This window comes from Aythya ferina, assembly GCF_964211825.1.
Source record: "Aythya ferina genome assembly, chromosome: 1".
NCBI lineage: Eukaryota > Metazoa > Chordata > Aves > Anseriformes > Anatidae > Aythya > Aythya ferina.
Window position 1 is genome coordinate 206,560,873 of NC_140296.1, and position 19,073 is coordinate 206,579,945.

Here is a 19,073-nt window from a genome sequence, read left to right on the forward strand (position 1 = left end):
CCCCCCCCACCAGTGTCATGGCGGCCGTTGCCATGGAGCCGGGCGGAGCCGCGCCTCAGCCCCGGGCCCTGCCAGGCCGCGGACGGCGGCAGGGGGAGGCCGGGGGCGGCCCGGAGCCGTAGCGGGGCTCGCTTGGGTCGGGCTGAGGGCACGGAGTTGCTCCCCGCCGCCTCAGGGGCGGCAGGAGGGTGATTTGTAGGAGCTGGTGGAGCAGCGGCAGTGAGGAACGGCTCCGTGGCGGCTGTCCTGAGGGGCGGCGGAGCGCTGCTGGCTCTCTGTTGGTTGTTGGTGCATTGCTAGGCTGCTGCCGCCGCCACGGAGCTGATAAGCGCGAGGGCTGCTCCCGAAGGAGGTGCGGGAGGAGCAGGGCCTTTGGCTGCCTCACTCACACCCAGGGGTTCGGCCGCTGGGCTGCGTGGGGCAGGAGCTGCTGCCCAGGAGCTGGCGGCCTCATCCCCCAGTGTCACAGAATCACAAAACATCCGTGTTGGAAGAAACCTCCAAGATCACCCAGTCCAACCTCTGACCTAACACTGACCAGTCCTCCACTAACCCACACCACTGAGCTCTACACCTAAATATCTTGTGGAGACCTCCAGGGACGGGGACTCCACCACCTCCCTGGGCAGCCCATTCCAACGCCTAACAACCCTTGGGGAACAAGTTCTTCCAAATATCCAACCTATAGGTAATATTCTGTGGTGAATAACCCAATATCCAACCTATAGGTGTATAGGTTGTATAGGTATATAGGTGTATAGGTTGTATAGGTGTATAGGTATACTCCTGTGGTGTATAACCTAATATCCAACCGAGGTAGCAGTAACCTCAGCCCTAACATGATCCGTGTGTGCTTGACAGTAAAGCCTCTTTATTGGTCTTTTGTTTAATTTTTGGAAAAAAAAGATGTGCACATTCCTGGCTGCTTTCTTGACAAAATACATCATGACCAAAAGGTGCATTGGGGTAATTCTGTAAAAAAACAATCAACTTTTCGGATTTATGTGGTTTCAGAGGAGAACCTGGCCTATTCACTGCAGCTTTGAATAAAGTGGGGGTATCCTCTTGCCCATACAGATGAATTTGTGTCCTTTCTTTTGGTTGTGCCCAGTATACACATAAATTCATAACTCATTTTAGGATTCCAATACCTGCCTGTCTTGCAATACAACTCCTGGAAATTCCAGCTGTGAAGGGATGACTAGAGATCTTGGATTTGTCCTGGCTCGGGGCCTCTCATTGATTCCTGTTTGGATTAAAGGTGTGTCTTTCAATATTAATTTAAGTCTTTCAGCTATTGTTTTCACACGTCTCAGATGTTATAAGTACTTTGATTACCATTTTTATTCACAGTAAATTTTCTGATAATTGGCAAGCCAGGAGTAATGCGTGTGCAGCTGCGGTGAAGTCAGCTGTATAGGACCTCTTGGTAATAAGATCAAAGGTGATTTTTATTATGGGACAAAGGATAACAGGCCAAAAACATGTCCAGTATTTTTTATAATGGCTATTATTTATTTATTTATTTTGTATTCTCATCATGCCTCCTTTCTGGCAAGAATCAGCTGCAAGGTTGTTTTGTCCCTGCTTTTCTTTGATAATATACCCTACATATTAAGCAAGGAAGAAAAATGTAATGGGGTTTTCTGAGATTGTAAATAGGACCTGGCTCTTGTGCTGGACTTCTGTGGAGACCTCACCAACACTTCATATGATTGTGCTGATGAAATTGGCTGATCAGGGAAGTCTGCAGCAATAGGAAGACCAAAGAGCTTGTACGCCTTGTGACAGTTAGAGGACTACATGACACTACACTTTAGGGCTACGAAGTTGGTGAAGGTCCTGGAACACAAGTCTTAGAAGTGGCTGAGGGAACTGGGGCTGTTTAGTCTGGAGCAGAGGCAGCTCAGGAGAGAGCTCTCTCCTTAATAGCTCTCTCCTTAATTGCTCTCTCCTTAATTGCTCTCTCCAACTACCTGTAAGGAAGCTGTGGGGAGCTGGGGGTCAGCCTCTTCTCACAGGTAGCTAGTGACAGGACCAGAGGGAATGGCCTCAAGTTGCGCCAGGGGAGGTTCAGGTTGGAAATGAGGAGACATTTCTGCTCAGAGCAGTCAGGCATTGGGACGGGTTGCCCAGGGAGGTGGTGGAATCACAGTCCCTGGGGGTGTTCAAGGAGAGGTTGGACGTGGTGCTTGGGGACAGGGTTTAGTGGGTGATATTGGTGGTAGAGGGATGGTTGGACCAGATGATCTTGAAGGTCTTTTCCAACCTTAATGATTCCATGATTCTATGATACACATAACATTACTATCAAACAAGTAATGCAGCATATCATAACATACATTCTTTAGGTACAGTATGCTGAGAGCCTATAATAAATAATATTACTAACAGGTAATATAAAAATCCATTTTTTGTATTGGTTTAGCACCTCTGCACCCAAGTAATGGGCCACAGCTACATTTAGCAAGGTGCAATGCAAACTGGACAGAGAGATTATAGGGTTTAAGCGTGAAGAAGCAGCACGTCAAGGTAATCAAAGAAGTGCAAGGGAAAAAAAAAAAAAAAAAACAACAATAGGATGATGCTGGTTAGCACAATATGTGATGGTCCTACCACATCATTAGCCTAACCACAGTATTACTGCATTGCATTATGTTATGGTTTGGAAAACAGTTTATGACCACGTGTAGCTGCTGTGTCATAGCACACACAGGATATCTGAGGGAAGGCCTGGCATTTGATCTTTACTTTGATATCTCATGACAATTTACACAAACTGAGGACGTGCCCCAGAGTACTTTAGGCTTTATGTTGTCTAAACACGGAGCTTTTACAATTAATTTCCTCGGCTTGACGTGAAACAAAAACACAGAAGACTTAAAACAATGACGTGTATCTGGCTCTGTAGCCCTTTGCAAGGAGTAGGGAGAGTGCTGGTCCTGTGCTCCTCAGGACTCCTGCAGAGAAAGCTACAAAGTGGTATTTTCTCAGCAAAAATTTGATCTATTCAGCCTTTGAGGGCTGGGCCTTTTGAGCTTTCGGTCTCTACAAAACATCTAATCACAGGCCCATAATTTCTAGCCTTTTAAGCACCTATATGCTGCTGGACCATATTTGGGCAATAAAGGTTCTGCAGAACTTGAGAACACTGCAGATCCGATCCTCCCCAAAGCTCTGGCCTCGCTGGAGATACCGTGCTGCGCAGAGCCAGCATGTAGTTTTTGCACGGCTCCTAAGCAACCTGAGTAAATAGAACATTTCGCAACCTAAACCACAGCGGTTGCTACACTTTCATCTATAATTATCTTTTGCATCAGAGCTCTCAGGAGCACCGGCCTACCAGATTTTGCAGGATATTTTGCATTCTGCTTCAATTTGTCTGCCTTTTCTCTTGCATTGCCAGTCAGGATAATATTCCCCAGACAAAAGAAGAAACATAAATACCCTGCAGACTAGAGGAACGTGCAATATGCTGTAAGCCAAGAAATGTTAGCTCGCCAGTCTCACTTCTGATTGCTGTTTATATTCTGTGCACTTCAGAGCTTTGTTATTTGAACGAGGCCTTATAACTTGCCCCAAAAGGCAGCCAGATATAATTCTCGGTGTTTGGAAAGCCTAACACACAAATTATGTTTAGGAAAAGAACTTATGACTCCAGTAGAACGTAGCTAAGACTTCTCCCCTCCTCCCTTCAGTGTTTTTCAGAATTCGTGTCAGAACTGTAGCTTGGCAATCCTGATCCAATGTCTGTTCTAACCACTACATCACACTTCCTTTCACAGCCAGGAACGGAGCCCAGCATTCCTGATTGTCGACCTCCTGTTGCTGGTTGTGCAGCATCCTAGCAAAATGCGTGTGGAATCGCGCTCCAGGTGTGAACCGTCAGTGAGGCCCCGGCTCATCCTCCAGCTCCAGACTGGGGAACTGTGCTGAGGGTCTGGAGCCCATAATACTCACTGCGCTGTGGGTCTGAAGACAAAAGTGTCCATCGTCTGCCAAAGTCTCTGTGGCCATGATCTTTGGATTTCTGACAAAAATTCTGTGTCTTTTACACTTTCTCATTAAGCCTCAAATTCCCAAATAAAACTCACTTAGAACAAGGTTCAGTGATTCAAAGAAAGAACCAAACAAGCCATGCTATCCAGTAGTACAGCGAGTCACACCACAAAACAATGTGCAGTATGTCCTGGCGGCTTGATGTGCAAATCAGTTATTTGAGTTAACCAGTGGCAGCTTTTCAAGTTCGGGGGTGAAAGCTAACAACATAGTTTTAGCTGATTTTGTACAGATGTGGAATACATCCTCAATGCGTAGCTAAAAAAGTGAGGCAGTATTCACCAGACTTGTCCAATGACTACAAGTTTGCATACGGGACGAAAGTGCAATTATGCATGCTAATTCTGGGGGTGCGAGCCCAACGAGGGCAGGGCTAACCGCCAGGACAGGACACGGTGGCAGAGCCTGCGGCCGTGGCTCCAGGTGCAGTTCTGCAGCAGTGCAGGCAACGAAGCAACAGCGACCAACGGTCCTCGTTGGGGCCAGTGGGATGAATTCTTGTACCCGCAGAGTGCTTTCTTGGCCACCTGCTAGAATGAGTTCTGTTTGTTGCGTGCTTACACAATTCGGATTGTTTAGAAATGGTCTGTATCCATTATTGTTAGCGTCAACAGAATGCCGAATGACATACAAATTGGCACCGGGACAACTTTGCTATCTCAGAGAGCTTGCAGCTGAGCTACTCTTCCGCGAGACTTTTTGACACAGCGCAATGGCAGACAGATTCAGCTTCTTAATCTTTCTCTAAGACAGGGAGAGCTGAGGTCACCGGCCAGAATAGCGGCTGCATCCCATTGCTTGAGTTACTGTTAATTTAAGCAGAGCTGGCACTGTTGTACCTTGCTCTTTCTTTCTCTTTGTTCTATGTGAGATGAGCAGTAGTGAAACCGGGCGGATATAAAACACTACGTAAACAGCAAAGCTGTTTCTTTCTCTTATCCACAGGCCTTAGGATTTAAAAGTAAATTCACACTTTTGTAACCTGGTGAAATTACTGTTCTAGTTTAATAAGAAATGGTGAAAATCCTTAGGATTTTTTCCTATAAAACCGTGAAAGAGGCACTCCTTTTCTGAATATATTTTTGCTGGATTGGGCACTGACTAATCACAAGATCATTCAAGTGCACGTTGGACTGAATATGGCCAGCATGAATTTCAATAAACAATTGTCTGGAAATGCTAACACCATTGGAGCGAGGACACCAAATCATCGGCTCCTTCCTGTTTAGGAAGGCTGAGACATTGCTGAAAGGAGAGTGACAGGATAATATTTTTAATTATTTATATCCTGGCGTGGATTTTAATGACAGTGAGGGATGTGAAACTTGAAATTGCCAAATTTAAATATGTGCACAAGTGGACAGACATGATTTTTGTATCTGTTTGAACAGGAAAGAGGTCATACCAGTATTCAGCACCTGCGTGTCAGCACGAGTAGCCCCAGAAGAAACCCATGGCTGTTTGCAGCAGAATATAGCTGGCCTCATAAAACACCCAGGGGCTCGGTCCCGTGGGCCATTCTGCTGGCTCCAGTAGCACTCCCAGTTCCTGTGCCTGCCTGCGTGCCGGGTTGGGAGAGGTGAGTTGGCAGCCCGAGTCCGTCCTCACTGCCAAGCCTGTGCAGTTAAGCAGTGTTTTAGTGTATTTTGTAGATCTGGAGGAGAAAAGAAGGAAGCTGTTCCAAGACCTACATTCTAGAAATCAGCTGGGGCAGGCAGGGTCTCCAGCCCTGGCCCTCTGGCTCTGAGTGGGGAGACAGCAAACGAAAACCCTCTGGGCACGGCTGGAAGAATCGAGGATTTCCTTGGATTGCCATTGCTCCGTTCCCAGAAGCCACAGCATGCCATAAAAAGTGCTTTATAAGCTCATTACCCTCCAACAGACAAAACAGAGAAATGAAACTTAAGGAGTTGTACTAATATTTTCTTTTTTCCCTTGTTAATGGCCAACAAAGTGTTAATTACCATACTGGCTGTTAACAGTCCTGGAGCCTTTGCCTTCAAGCCCTTACGATGAGAAAACCAGGCCTAGATGAGAATCGTTGCCAATTTGGTATGCTCAGTGACGGTGGAGATTTTTTATGGTATTTCTGCGGGGAAAAAACCCACCCCTATGGTGCAAACAGGGTGGTTTTAAGGCAGCTCTCTCACCCGCCGTGCTGGCCCCATCTCCCCTGTGTGCTTCCATCCAGGGGGGGCCTGGTTGCCACTGAGACCCTCTCAGCAGGGTTTCCTCCTTAGGTCTGTCTGCAGGTGCTGGAGCAAACACCAATGCGTGACATTATGAACGTGTGACATTATAAATGTGAATTAATAGTGGCAGGCCGAGGGCTGAAGGCCGAGGACTGGCAGAGAAGACGAGACGCGGTGGCAAACCCAATGGCAAGAATTGGCTTTGGGATGAAGAATTAACTCAGTTCCTGCTCGGTTCCTGCGTGGTGCTGGCAGGGAGGAAGCAGTTTATGAGCACACCGAGACAAATCCGGGCAAGGCAGCAGCGAAGCCGACTTAATCCATCACGGCAGCGTGACTCAGAGGAGCCTTGCTGCCCAGCGCCGCTCCGCTCCATCTCTCGGATCGTCCCTTTTCCTTTTCCTTCCTCTCCCATTCCCCCCAGCCCCACACCCTCCGTCCCCATTCCCAGTGTCCCCAGCAGGGCCCAGTCCCCCAGTTCCCAGTGAGCCCAGCAGGGCCCTGCCCGGTGCTCGCAGCTCGGCCTCTGCGTCCCCGTGCCGGAGCTGTGCCCCCCAAGGGCTCTTGCTGTCCCCAGGCATTAAATGCCACCCCAAAGGCCGTGAGTTGCCCCACAGCGGCCCCCTTGGTGCGAAGCCCCCAGCCTGCACCCCCTGAGGCCCCGGGGCCTGTTCCAGCAGTGACAGGGGTTCCCCCATTCCTGACCCCTTCCCCTGGACCCTGTCCCCCTTTCCCCAGGCCCTGTCCCCTTCCCCTGGCCCCGTTCCCCTTCCCCTGGGCCCTGGCCCCTTTCCCCAGTGTCCACAGGGCCGGGACCAAACCACTGTGCCCTGTCCCCTTCTCCTCATGACCCCCCTGGCCCCTCATGTCCCCCCCCCAATCCCCTCACGTCCCCCTCAGGCACCCCTGATGCTCCCCATCATGCCGTGACCCCCCCATCCCCTCACCCTGTGTCCCCCCATCCCCTGACCCCCCCCTCACCCCGTGCACCCCTCCATCATGCCGTAACCCCCCCATCCTCCCACCCCCTCACCCTGTGACCCCCTTCATGGCTGTGACCCCCCCATCCCCTCACTCCCCCTCACCCCGTGCCCCCCCCATCCCCTGACTCCCCCCTAAGGCCGTGCCCCCCCACTGTCACACCCCCTCACCCCATGCCCCCCCATCATGCCGTGACCCCCCCAATCCCCTCACCCTGTGCCCCCCCCCTCAGGCTGTGGCCCCCCCATCCCCTCCCACCCCCTCATGCTGTGCCCCCCCTCACACCCCCTTCGTGCTGTGACCCCTCATCATGCTGTGACCCCCCCATCTCCTCACCCTGTGTCCCCCCATCCCCTCACTCCCCCCTCACCCCATGCCCCCCCATCCTCCCACCCCCTCCCCCTGTGACCCCCTTCATGGCTGTGACCCCCCCCATCCCCTCACCCTGTTCCCTCCCCATCCCCTCTCCCTGTGCCCCCCCCCCTCAGGCTGTGCCCCCCCTATCCCCTCTCACCCCCCCCATCCCATTTCCCCCCCTTCCTCCCCTCTCCCCCTCCCTCCCTCCCTCCCTCCCTCCCTCCCCGCCCCTCTCCCGGCCCCGCCCCCTCTCCCTCCCCGCCCCTCCCTCCCCGCCCCTCCCCTCCCCTCCCCCTTTGGCCCCGCCCCCCGCCCCCGCCCTCCCGCCCTCTTCCCCCCCCCCCTCTCTGGGCGCTGGGCAGCAGCGGGGCCGCCGCCATTTTGGAGGCCGCCGGAGCGCCCGCGCCCGCCGCCCGCTGTCAGCGCAGCCCCGGCCGCCGCCGCGCCCCCGCCTCGGCCGCGGCCCATGCCCGCCTCGCCGCGGGGCCTCGCAGCCAGGCAGCGCCACAGCGGCCCCGCCAGGGGCTGGACGGCAGGGCCGGACCCCAGCAGGTGAGACCCGCGGCCGGGCCCACCGCCGAGCTGTCACCGACACCGGGGCCGGGCCGCGCCGCGCCCCCCCCCCTCCGCACCCCCCTCACCTCCCTCCACCTCCGCCGCCTTCACGGAGGCTCCCGTGGAGGGCTCGGGCCCGCTGGGCCCGGTGGGGGCGGTGCGCGGCCTGCCCCTCACCCGCCTACACCGCGACCCCCGCCCGGGCCCCGCGACGCCGCCGGGAGCCCCCCCCACACCGTGCCGCGACCCCCGGGACCCCCCCGGGGCTGCCCCTTTGCAGGCCCTGGCCCGAGCCCTCCCCGCCGGCCCTGCCCGCGGCCGAGCACAGCGGGGTCTGAGGGGGAAAAGGGGGGATTTGGGGGTTGCTGTGGGGTCAGGGGGGTGCTGTGGGGTCGGGGGGAGCCCCCCGGTACTGTCCCGGTGCCGCCGTCCCGTTGCGGGGTCCCGCAGGGGGGGGGGGCCGCTGCCCTCAGGGGGTCCCTTCGGAAAGCCAGGGCCTTGTTTTGCAGCGCTTCAAAAAAAAAAAAGAAAAAAAAGGAAAAAAAACAGCACCACAAAAAAAAACAACAACAACTAGGAAGTGAAAAACAGGCGCAGAGAACTTGGGAGGGCCCGAGGTGCTTTTCGGCTCTTGATCTCCCCGTCAAGAACAGTGATTCGCAAAGCCGAGGCCTTGTTCCCGATGTAATCTATTTTCTCTGCAAAGCGAAAGGGGAAAGTTGCTATTTCGGGCCTGTCCAGGGCCCAGCGTGTAGCTGCCGCCCGGCAGGTTTTGCTTTTTAATAACGCACGGCTTTAAGGGTGACGGGAGAAGAAACATTTATGATTTTCCTTGTTATCCTGACACTTAGAGGCAAACAGCCTGCCAAAATATTTCGGTGGTTTAAAAAAAAAACAACCCTAGTGCATGGTAGTATAGCAATTTCCATAGCAACGGCTGGTGATATCATGGTAAGCAAAGTTACATTTTGGGCCGCGCAGGAGGGGCGTAAAACGATCCACAGGGCCCTGAGCGAGCCCATAAACGCCTGCTCGGGGGATGACCCAGGGCTGGGCAAGAACACAACCCTTGGAAACTGGAGGCCTGCTTTGATTTTCGTCTCTCTGTCGTGCAGACGTTTCTGGGGCCTTTGGCACGTTCTGGGTGTTACGTTGCAAATCTGGGGACAGCGTCCTGGTGAGAAATGGGGTGGAAGTTGTGGTGTGGCAGCTCCTGGGAGGAGCTGAGGCGGTGGCACAGCGGGGTCGGGCAGGGGGACAGGGGGCAGATTTGAGGTGCTGGGGGGCTCCTGCCCGCTTCAACCCCCTGGGAGGCAGCTGCTGTGCACGGGGCGTTTGCGTGGGGGTGGTGGGGAGCAGCAAATTGCCCTCGTTCTGAGCACGGTGCTCGATGGAACCATAACACTGCCATAGGGACGGGCTGGAGTTTTAAGTTCATAGTTCAGAAATCGGAGAGTGCCATGTTCAAATGGATGATAAAGCGAGCTATCTCCAGCCCCGTATCTCGTTACCCTAGTAATATTTGAGCACCCTCAGACCGTGGGTTTGAGTTGCCCGTAGGACGCGGCAGGGTACTGTCAGCAGTGTCACAGCCCTTCTGCCCTGCTCCCTTGCGAGGGGATGGTGGAAAGCAGGGGGTGCCTGTGGGGCTGCTGGGGACAGGCAGTGCTTTGGGGTCTCCCCAGCTCAGGGCTTGCTGCTCAGGACTCAGCTGGGATGAGCTGGGGCCTCGCTGTCCCCAGGTTGTGCAGTCCTGAGCTCCAGGAGGAAGCAGCTCCATGGACGGGCTTCTCCTCCTCTTCGCAGGGCTGTGCTGGCTGGAAGGAGCCCTTCCTCCCATGCCTGCTCCTTGCTTTTACCGGCTGCCAGCTGAGGTGCCAAAGAGAAACCAAAAGCGCTGCTCTGTCCTGAGCACCACAGAGCTTGGGTGACCGAAGGTGCTGTGTTTGGGGAGAGGGAGGACGGGCTTTCGTGTTCCCTGCTGCTGGTAACGAGGTCTGTAGAGGTGTAAGGGTAAAAGCTGCAGATTATACGTTGGGGAGAGTGACTCCACATGCATAATCAAGCAGTGTGTTTTCTTAACACAGTGGCTTGGAGTCTGAAGTGTCAGTGCCTGAAGGGCAGCAGCTAGAGCAGCCTAATAAGCTCGGCTGTAAAAACGGGTGAACTGGAATGCCGAGAAAGAGGAGAGAGCCTCGTTAGAGTAAATGCTGCTGAAACAATAGTAGAATGACGAGAATAACAGGGAAACTTGGGTGTAAGTGACACGGGAAGAACAGTTGAGGTCAGGGAGTGGGGAGCGAAGCAGGAGCCGAGTGTTGGCAGCCCGGGAGCTTTGCAGGGAGGAGCACCTGGGGGAGGTCTTGTTGCTGGTGGTGGGAGCTTGGTGGAGCACTAATTGCGGGGAGCAGAGGTAAGAGGCTGTGCTCCGGAGCGATGTCGGCTCCCATCTAGGCAGTCAAATATGGAGCTGCAGTGCAGAGGAGCAGTCGTGCGCTCCCGGCCCTATTTATAGGGTAAGGCAGTTCTGTTCTTAATTATCTTTTATGGGCCGGGGGATCGCTTTGGCTGTTTGTTACCTCCTTCTCACGGGAGATCTACAGACGTGAGCGGGTTTACGTGAGGATCAGGGAAGAATGTGGCCTCTCCGTGACCAGTAGTAGCAACAAAGGAGCTGAGGTGTCCTCTCTGATTCAATATTATGAGAAGCAGAAGCATGTTGGCTTTTCTGGCCGCGGCTGTGTTCCTGGGCCGCTTGTTCCTTTCATTGCGCTTTGCTCCTTCCCTCCCCGTGCCCTCCCCTCCCCCTGGGCCTTGTTTTGGTCCTAAGGCAGGCGGCAGAGCAATAACCAATATTGACTTTATCCTGACGTGCCTGGGCTATTTTTACCTGCGTGTTAACTCAGGCAGGGGGGAAATCCAGGCAGAGAAATGTTGAAGTTATCTCAGGGAAGGAAGCTTTCACAGCCAGCGTGAAGAAGCTCGGATCTCTGCAGTGCCCTGTGTGTGCCTGGGGCTCGAGCCCACTCTGTGAGCTGCAGGTCGACAGCTCTGGCTGGATCTGGACAGCACCATTCTGGCTTTTTGCTTATTAATGCCTCTTGGTCCGAGGGAAACCCGAGGGGCTGCCGGTGGCCGCGTGCAGCCAACAGCGTGCTTTGGCAGGGGTCGGGAAGGGGCTGTCAGCAGGAGCGGGATGAGCTCGCTCAGAAGAACGTCCTGGCAGGAGGAGGAAGTCGAAAGCATCGGCCTGAGCCTGGAAGCTCTGCAGCTGTTGTGCTGGGGCTGCTGCCTGCTGCCAGGTTTTTTTCTATTTCTCTTTCTTGGTGCCTGCTGGACTTCTCGTCCCGCGTGGGGCGGCCGCTGGCCCTGTTGGGAGCGAGGTGCCAGCTGCCCTGCTCCCCTGGGCCCTGTCCCCGGCATGGCAAACACCGAATTTCTCACCGCTGCGTCCTGACACGGCTCTGACACAATCTTATCTGTACAGAAGGGAAGCCGGAAGGCACGAGAAAATAACATTATGGGTAAATGGCAAAGTTCAGGGAGCTCCTGAAGGCAGCCAGGCCGCGCTGGGGCCATTTCGTTACCTCGGCAAAATAAAACTTCCACCAAGCTCGGCTTTGGTGGGGGTGGTTGGCCATCTACAGGACTTGCAAAAACTTTCCCAAGGTACTGATTCCTTGAATTCAAGGTTTTTGTTCGGTTGGCAAACGACTCTGCTGCTCTTCCTCTCATGCCTGTTGTAGGCTTTTTTCCTCTTTTCAGTTCTGCAGTTTGCTGCTGTTCAGAACGTCGTGGCTCGCAGTGACACTGGTAAACATTTTGTCACTTTGATTTTGATTTTCTTTGGCAGAATCGGGAGCAGCAGCAGCAGAGCAGGCATCAGCACTGCTCGCTGAGGGGAAAGCACAAAAAGGGTGCAAAGACTGTGGTGGTGGAGGTGGCCGTTCCTGCTGCAGCCTGCGGCAGGAAGAAGGCAACACAACACGTTTCAGTTTCAATTTTGTCTTTAATTTTTCCCTGGTAGACTTATGTTAACAGACAGCGCGTGTGATGGGTATGCCCTCACGTTTCCTGATGATGCCGTGCATTCCCTGCCGTGTTCTCCCTTCCTTTCTCCCCCTTGCTCTTCGTTCCCGATGGTCTGGTGGAACCTGGGGCTGTTCCAGCTTCCCAGCTCCATGTGCACAGGGCAGGGTGGCACGAGGCAGGCTGTGTTTCTGCAGCCATTTACCGTTTCATTTTGTTCCTTCGGAGGATCCTCTGGCACCCCATTTACTGTGATCCTTCTCTTTTAAGACCGATTCCCACTTTTTAGAAGGATAACAGAGACTGCAAGCGGTCAGGTTGACAACTCTCTGCCTCCCCAAGCCAGAGGACAAGGGTGCAGCTCTGAGGCCCTGCGAGCTGGCCCCGGCCCAGGCTGCCGTGTGTTGGCATTAACACTTGTGCTGCCGCTGAACGCCAGCACTGCTCCAAGTGAGGAGCTTTCAGCTGGATCAGCTCCCACGAGCAGCTCGATGTGCAGTTGCACAAGCAGTGCTGACACACGGGAGGATGCGGGAAGCCGACCTGGGAGGGAGAGGAGGGCAGAGCAGGTCTCTGTCTGCATTTGAATAAGGTGTGGTTCCCATTTAACTGATCTGAGTTTGCAGCGTGGCTGTTCCTGCTTTGGTCCCGTGCTTCCAGGGAGCTGCGCTGTCAGGACTGCTCCTCCTGCTCAATTTCTGCTCCCTTATTGTACTCTGGGTACTCAGCACCATAGGGATTGAGCGCTGCTGCCCTGCTGGCAGACCGCTAAACGGGAAGGGGCTGCGGTGGTGTGAGGGAAGGCTGGGATTAAATCAGACTGAGCATAGCAGGTGCCATATCGGGTCATCCTCAGAGTCCTGAGACTTCAGCTCCTGAGCTATAGAGCATCCAGGTGCTGGCCAACAGATGCCCAGCCAGCTCTCTGTTTATCAAATAAGAAGATCCTAAATACCAGATTTCAGCTTGGTTCTATTGCACATTACCCTTTTCTAGTTCTTTTAGCGTGGGTGATTGCTTTTCTTAGGGCTCAGTTGGTTTTTGTTACTTAGGCCTTCTCGCAGTCCTTTATTATACCACTTTTTAACGTTGCATTGCCCATGGTGTGTGCTACATCCTGTTGGTGGCTTTTGTTTTCTCCCGTGGCTTTCTAAGCTGCTTTTCCATAACGTTGTGTTTCAGACTCTGCCTTCGTTTTCAGGGGATTGGAGACTTGTCCCTGAAGCTCAGATCTCTCTGATGTAAATGCCTACATCTGAGGTAACCGTTTAGGGTTCCTTTTTTTAGTCAATGGAGAGACACAGATGCTTATTTTCTTCTGATGCAAAAGTCTGAAATAGTTTTGCTGTAGAAGCGCTCGTTTCTCTCCTACAGCAGCGGGAGTTTGGGTGACTAATTCAGATTAGTCATCGATAGCATAAATATCTACAAGCTAGGTGAGGCAGATCCAGTTCCAGAAGAGCAGACTCGCTGGGCAGAGGTCCTGATGGGGCTCTCCTCGTCTCACTGAGGTTGCCTCCTTGCCCGTGATGGATTGTAAGGTTAATGTGGCCTTGGGTATGTTTTGCAACGTGCTGTGCCCTTAGCTCTGCGTGGTGAGTCTTCTTCCTCTTTCACAGCTGGCTGATGAGTTTGAGGTGGAAAGCAGAGTCTTTAAATATTTCGGAGCACCTGGTGACCTGCTTGAGACCAGTGCAAGCTGAAGTTTTTGTCATCTGCACGACCAGCACAGTTGGATTTCAAGGTTCTGGCTGAGACCTACAGGTGCTAACCAGCACAGTAACTATATCCTGTGGTTGTCTGCTGGGTTGGGGTCATAAACAAACAGTGAGCTCCGTGCTGCAGAAGGCAGCACTTCTCCACGCCTCTGCATTGGTAGCGGGGAGAGGACCCTGAGACGTACAGAAGTTTGGCGTCGCTGTTGCAGTAAACATAAATAGGAATCTTGCTCCTTTTCTAAAGACCATTTAAGTGTGACCAGTCATGGGACTGTTACACGCATCTGGGTTTTGTACAGACTTGGGGCTGAGGTGGCAGAGTTGTTTACAAAAATAAGTCATCTGAGGATGCCGAATTTTGCAGAGAAGTGCTTAATGTTTTAGGGATGCAGCGCCAGGAATAAATGCGTGTTTGCTTTCCATCCATGTTACGCTGTACCCACTGTTTCCTCTTACAAAACAGGCAGCTAATTTCATTACTTCTGCTTTTCCTGATGCTTCTGTCATCTTTGTTTTTAGTTAATCGTAGTCACTGTAAAGTCACCCTTTCAAATAATCAGTGCTAATATCTGCAGTTCTTTCAGCGTGGCGGCTTTTATCCAGTACCAAGTGTGTGTGTGACCCCCAGGTCTTCCTTTCCCCTCCGCTTCAGGCAGCAGCACTGCTGAGGAATGTTTTGTCTTTTCCATCTCGCAGAAAAGGCCTCACCACTTTGACTTCTGTTTTCTTGAGTAAAGTTTTAACTCTGTTGAAGTGAGCTTACAAGTGCTGGTTTTTAAAATACCTGGAAGAAAACGCTGGGATGAATTGGTACAGTTCCCAAGGACAAAACTATTTAATTTTAGTCTAAGAAGAGAAGAGCAAATAAAAATATTTAGTGTATACCTGGGTTTTTACCAAGGATCTGTGAAATGAAACCAAATCACTTGGCAGTCACGGCAGAAATTTGTCATGTGAGGGAAAAAATGGTTGTGTAGCCAAAGTTGGTAGGCTCTGCCATAGTCATGAGGGTACTATTTTGGAAAAGCAGGAATTTTACCAAGCTGCTAACAAACTGATGGCAGACCAAGTGTTTGGAGAAACAGGAGAGTCTCAAAAGCCCATGATAAAAATGAATTGTCTTCCATCGGCCCGTGTGTTGAAGTTTTGGGACATGAAAGGCACTCCTTGCTGGTAGGAAATGACTGCAATTGGTGCACGTGGGCCTGTCTAAACTCTGACTGCCTGATGGGGAAGAGATGGGAGAAGAGCAGGCAGCGCTGTTGGAAGGTCTCTGGAAATTCAGCTCCGTGTGTGAACAACAAGCCAAATAAGAGTGTAGTTGTTGGAATGGGTGCTGTGCCTGGAGATGGTGAAACGTTGTGTGTGGTAGTGGTAGAGACAACATTGAAGTGTCTTTAAAGAAAACAGCATGGCAGAGAAGACTGAAAAATAAGACCGGGTTATCTGCTATATAAAAAAAACAGCAAGGGGAACTGATAGGGTGTGTGGAAGCCCAGACGTATTTCTGGTTCACAATTTCTGGTGTGCAAACAGCTTGTGAAGCTTGGTGTCGGTTATTAATTAGGCCAAGAGTTTGTAGGCTTGACTTCGTGTGTGGGTGTTCCACCTGTGTAAGAGGAGGAAACGTTTGTGTGTGACGTTCGATGACACCTTCGTGTACTGGGAGCAGCACAGGTACCTGTGGAAGTTACTGGTGGAATTGAGAGGTGCCCCCCAGCACCTTGTTCTGCCCTGGTTCCCTCGTGGCTTCCCTTTACCTAATCCCGAGCCAGCTGACTGTGCCTGCTTTTGGGGCCGACTGCCCCAGGCTGTCTCTGTGATGCCGATCCCCATTTGAAACCAAGGATGCTCCCCTGGCCCGCACCGAAGCAGCAGGAACGTTACCTAATGTGGCACCATAAGGTAAGGCTTTGGTCCAACCACTTGTAGAACACAAAATGTGCTCTTGAAGGCATCTCCAGCCGTGTGCCTCCCGCTGGTACAGCCCTGTGCTGCCGGGTGCCTGTGTGGCTGCAGCTCCTGGTGCTCAGGGCTCTTGGCATGGGGGGAATGCAGCAGGGCAGTGGTTTTGCTGCCTGTAGCCTGCTTTGCTGGACGTGGAGTTGGTATTCCAACAAGCTTGGTGTCATGTAAATGAATCTCAAAGATGACTTCTAATTGTGTAGTCAGGTGCAGCACCGAGCAGTCTTGAATACGAGGCTTTACTGCAGCTGGGATGGTCACTGAGATGCTGCCCTGTTCCTGCAGCTACCCCAGTCTGTGTTCTCTGAGGGATTTTACAGACTGAGCGTGTTTACTGCTGATCTTCTGCGCAAGGCCGATGTATAAACTGTGGGAAAAGAAAACAAACTCTAGAATTTATTAAACTTGGAAAAATAGATATCGCTCTTTAAAGCCACTTGAAGTTATCACCCTTCCTGTTGCAGAACCTGTGCTTTTCGTTAGTGTTTTCGGTCATGTTTAAGGCTGTTGAGTTGCAATGTGAACTGCTTGAAACTGGAGCTTAAAGCCATAGTTTGACGTGCATTGAAGCTGGCAGCAGCGCTGGAAGGCTGTCCCTTTCTTGCTGCTCATCCCCATTCTTCGCTTCTCTGCCCTCACGCCTTGCTGGCGCAAGCATTTGTGCAGCCGTGCTGTGAGCCAGTCGGGGAACGATCCAGCTGAGTTCTCTTTCTGCTAGTAGTGCATGGAAAAGGAAAAACGACTTTTTTCATCAGTGCAGCCTTGAATACATGGCAAACTGCAGCAGAATCGCCAGCGCATGATTCCGGTTTGCCATTTGACGAGCAAGCTGAGCTCCAAAGCTTGTTTGTCCGAGTAAACGCCAGAAGGGTGGGTCTGAAACTTCCAAATGATCGTTTTCCTTTCAAGATGTCTCATGACATAAAGCTCGTAAATACACTGAAGTGGTGCCGTTCGATGGGAAAACAGATTGGTGGTCTGTTGTCGTATGGAAGATTTTTGAGTGTTGTAATATTTATTGTAACTGCAGAGATGCTTGGATTGAGTTCCTTGTGCGGACGGTGCCCATGTGATACCCCGAGCGATTAAGGAAATGAAGATGCACGTTTAATGACCTGTTTTAGGGCACTGAGGAGTTACAGTTCTGAAAAGCAGTGTGGTGCCTTGTTTGTGTGGTTTGGTAGAACAGCCGGACATGGGAATATTCTGGGAAAGCTGCAGCAGAGGCACGAGTGTGGCTGTGCCGCTTTGGACTTGTGTTGGGGACCAGCAGAGTAACGCGGGCAGTGGTTTGTCTCGCTTGGTTGAGGACATCGTGGTCCTGATGAAATAGGTGCGTCTGAAACCTACAGCTCTTGATCTTCTTGAAAAGCACAACAGGAAATCTTTTATTTGCAAATGCTGCTGTTTCACCGTCAGCAGTCTGAACGGCGTGCTGTGCTGCTGGCTTGTTCTGGGGGTGCAACGAGGAGAAAATACCCAGGGTCCGGATCTGTGCGGGATGTGGATCTGCACAGCACATTGTCTGTAAAATGCTCCTGGCTGGAGAACACCAGCATCTCGGTTTTGAGATGATGTAGCCAACGACTTCTGAAGGTGATCAGGAAGAGCTCAGTTTGTTGCTTAGAAGTCTGAGTGGCATCCAAGTCTCGTTCACTCAGGTAAGCAGGCAAGGGAGCGCGGGGTGGAGTGGCTGCGGAGTCCTGCAAGAGATGCAAATTGGCATTTAAAACCCCCGTGGTTTTGTTGTGCTTGTTTAACAGCGATTGAGTGCTGGCTTTGTAATATTCAAATTGAATTGCAAATCTTACACGTAAAGGGTAATCTTTAAAGTGAAGCACTGAAAATCCCTGCAGGAGGGTGACTTGGAAAGGCTGCCCCTGCTCGCTGACTTCACGGGGGGCCAGGCTCCAGGATGACTTGGTCCTGTAAGAGTGTGAAATGGTCAGGGATGGAGAGCATTGGGGGCTGGCAGCTCCGAGCTGGCTGTGCCCTTACAGATGGAGGGACGCTGTTAGGCTGGGGAGCCCCATACTTGGTGTGCTCAGTTCCACAGGCTTTCGGCTGACCTAGAAAAAAAAGCCTTTTTTTCTGTGCAATTATGTTCACACTGACTTTGGTGTATTTTTGTGGCTAGTTTTTCTGCATTTTTTGGAAGCATAGCAGTTTCTTCAGTGTCTGGGTGTGTTGAATTTCATTAAAAATGCAACATTTAAAAAAGCTGTGCAAACTTTGTCCTTAGCATGGGGTAGGGCAACGATTTAGCTAGATGCTGGGCTGTTTAGCTAGATGCTAGGTGGGGATAAAGCTGATCTTCAAAACAAAGTACTTCTTGATAGCATCTTTTTATTAGGAACTTCAGAAGCGTAAAATAATTAGAAGTAACTCTTAATTTCGGGTGCATATTTGTTCAACAGACAGCCTTCATCATGTTTTGCCTGCAGCAGTTTTTTATTTAAAGGAATAGAAATGCCTCGCTGTGCTGGTACACCAGGCTGCTGCAGCTTGGCATTTACTGCTTGTGTCCGAGGAGTGTAGGCACGGCCTCTTTCATCCCCCAGTTAGGTGCTACGAAAAAAAGAAGGAATTCCTATTGCTAGTTCAGAAGAGGAAAGCAGAGGCAGGCTCCTGGCTTGCTGCTGAGCTGCTGCTCTGCTTGGGAGCGGGTTTTATCTGATAGCTCCACGCGTGTCTTCGTGTTTGCACATCAGCAGCTGGGGCTGGGCGGTCCCGCGGGAAGGTGGCCGCCTCCTGGGTCAGGGCAAAGTTGTAGCCTCGTGGGGCCAAAGGAGGCAGCGCCTCGGGGCCCTGGGCTGGGGATTGGTCCCGGGTGGAGGATGTCAAAAAAACGCTCTGCTGGGAGACGTGGCTGTGGTGCCCAGGAGGTGCTGGGTGTGCTCGGCAGGACCCTGACCTGTCCTGTCCCTCCCAGAGGAGCTGAACCCTGGGGATAGAAGCAGAGGGGTGTGCTTGCTGCAGGAATGTGATCCCGCTCCCCAGGACCCCGGCCGGCCTTCCAGCAAAGTTTCGCTGCCCTTCTGCTGGGGAAGGGGCCCACAGGCACAGTCCTTGGGGTGTTTAACCAGAGACACATCCTTCACCTGAACGGAACAGAAACTGCTGACTGTTCACCTTTGGAGATCATCTGACTTGGAGGGAGTGGAAGGAAGATGAAGCAATAAATCAGTGATAAACTAATAAACTAAGTGCTTCTTAA

General features: G+C 52.2%; 1 protein-coding gene and 1 long non-coding RNA gene across 3 annotated transcripts in view; both read left to right on the top strand.

Moving 5' to 3' along the window:
- Positions 1 to 150: 150 nt before the first annotated feature.
- Positions 151 to 4,105, top strand: LOC311434742. The gene is made up of 3 exons (XR_014691704.1): positions 151 to 352; positions 1,141 to 1,261; positions 3,786 to 4,105. It is a non-coding gene; the product is annotated as an uncharacterized lncRNA (long non-coding RNA).
- Positions 4,106 to 7,963: 3,858 nt separating this feature from the next.
- Positions 7,964 to 19,073, top strand: part of PPP6R2 (protein phosphatase 6 regulatory subunit 2) — a 106,052-nt gene continuing 94,942 nt past the window's right edge. The window contains exon 1 of one of the 2 annotated variants that reach the window (XM_084520611.1): positions 7,964 to 8,141. The gene's annotated coding sequence lies outside the window, so the exon portion shown is untranslated. The remainder of the gene's footprint in view (positions 8,142 to 19,073) is intronic. The other variant, XM_084520609.1, reaches the window with a different exon arrangement.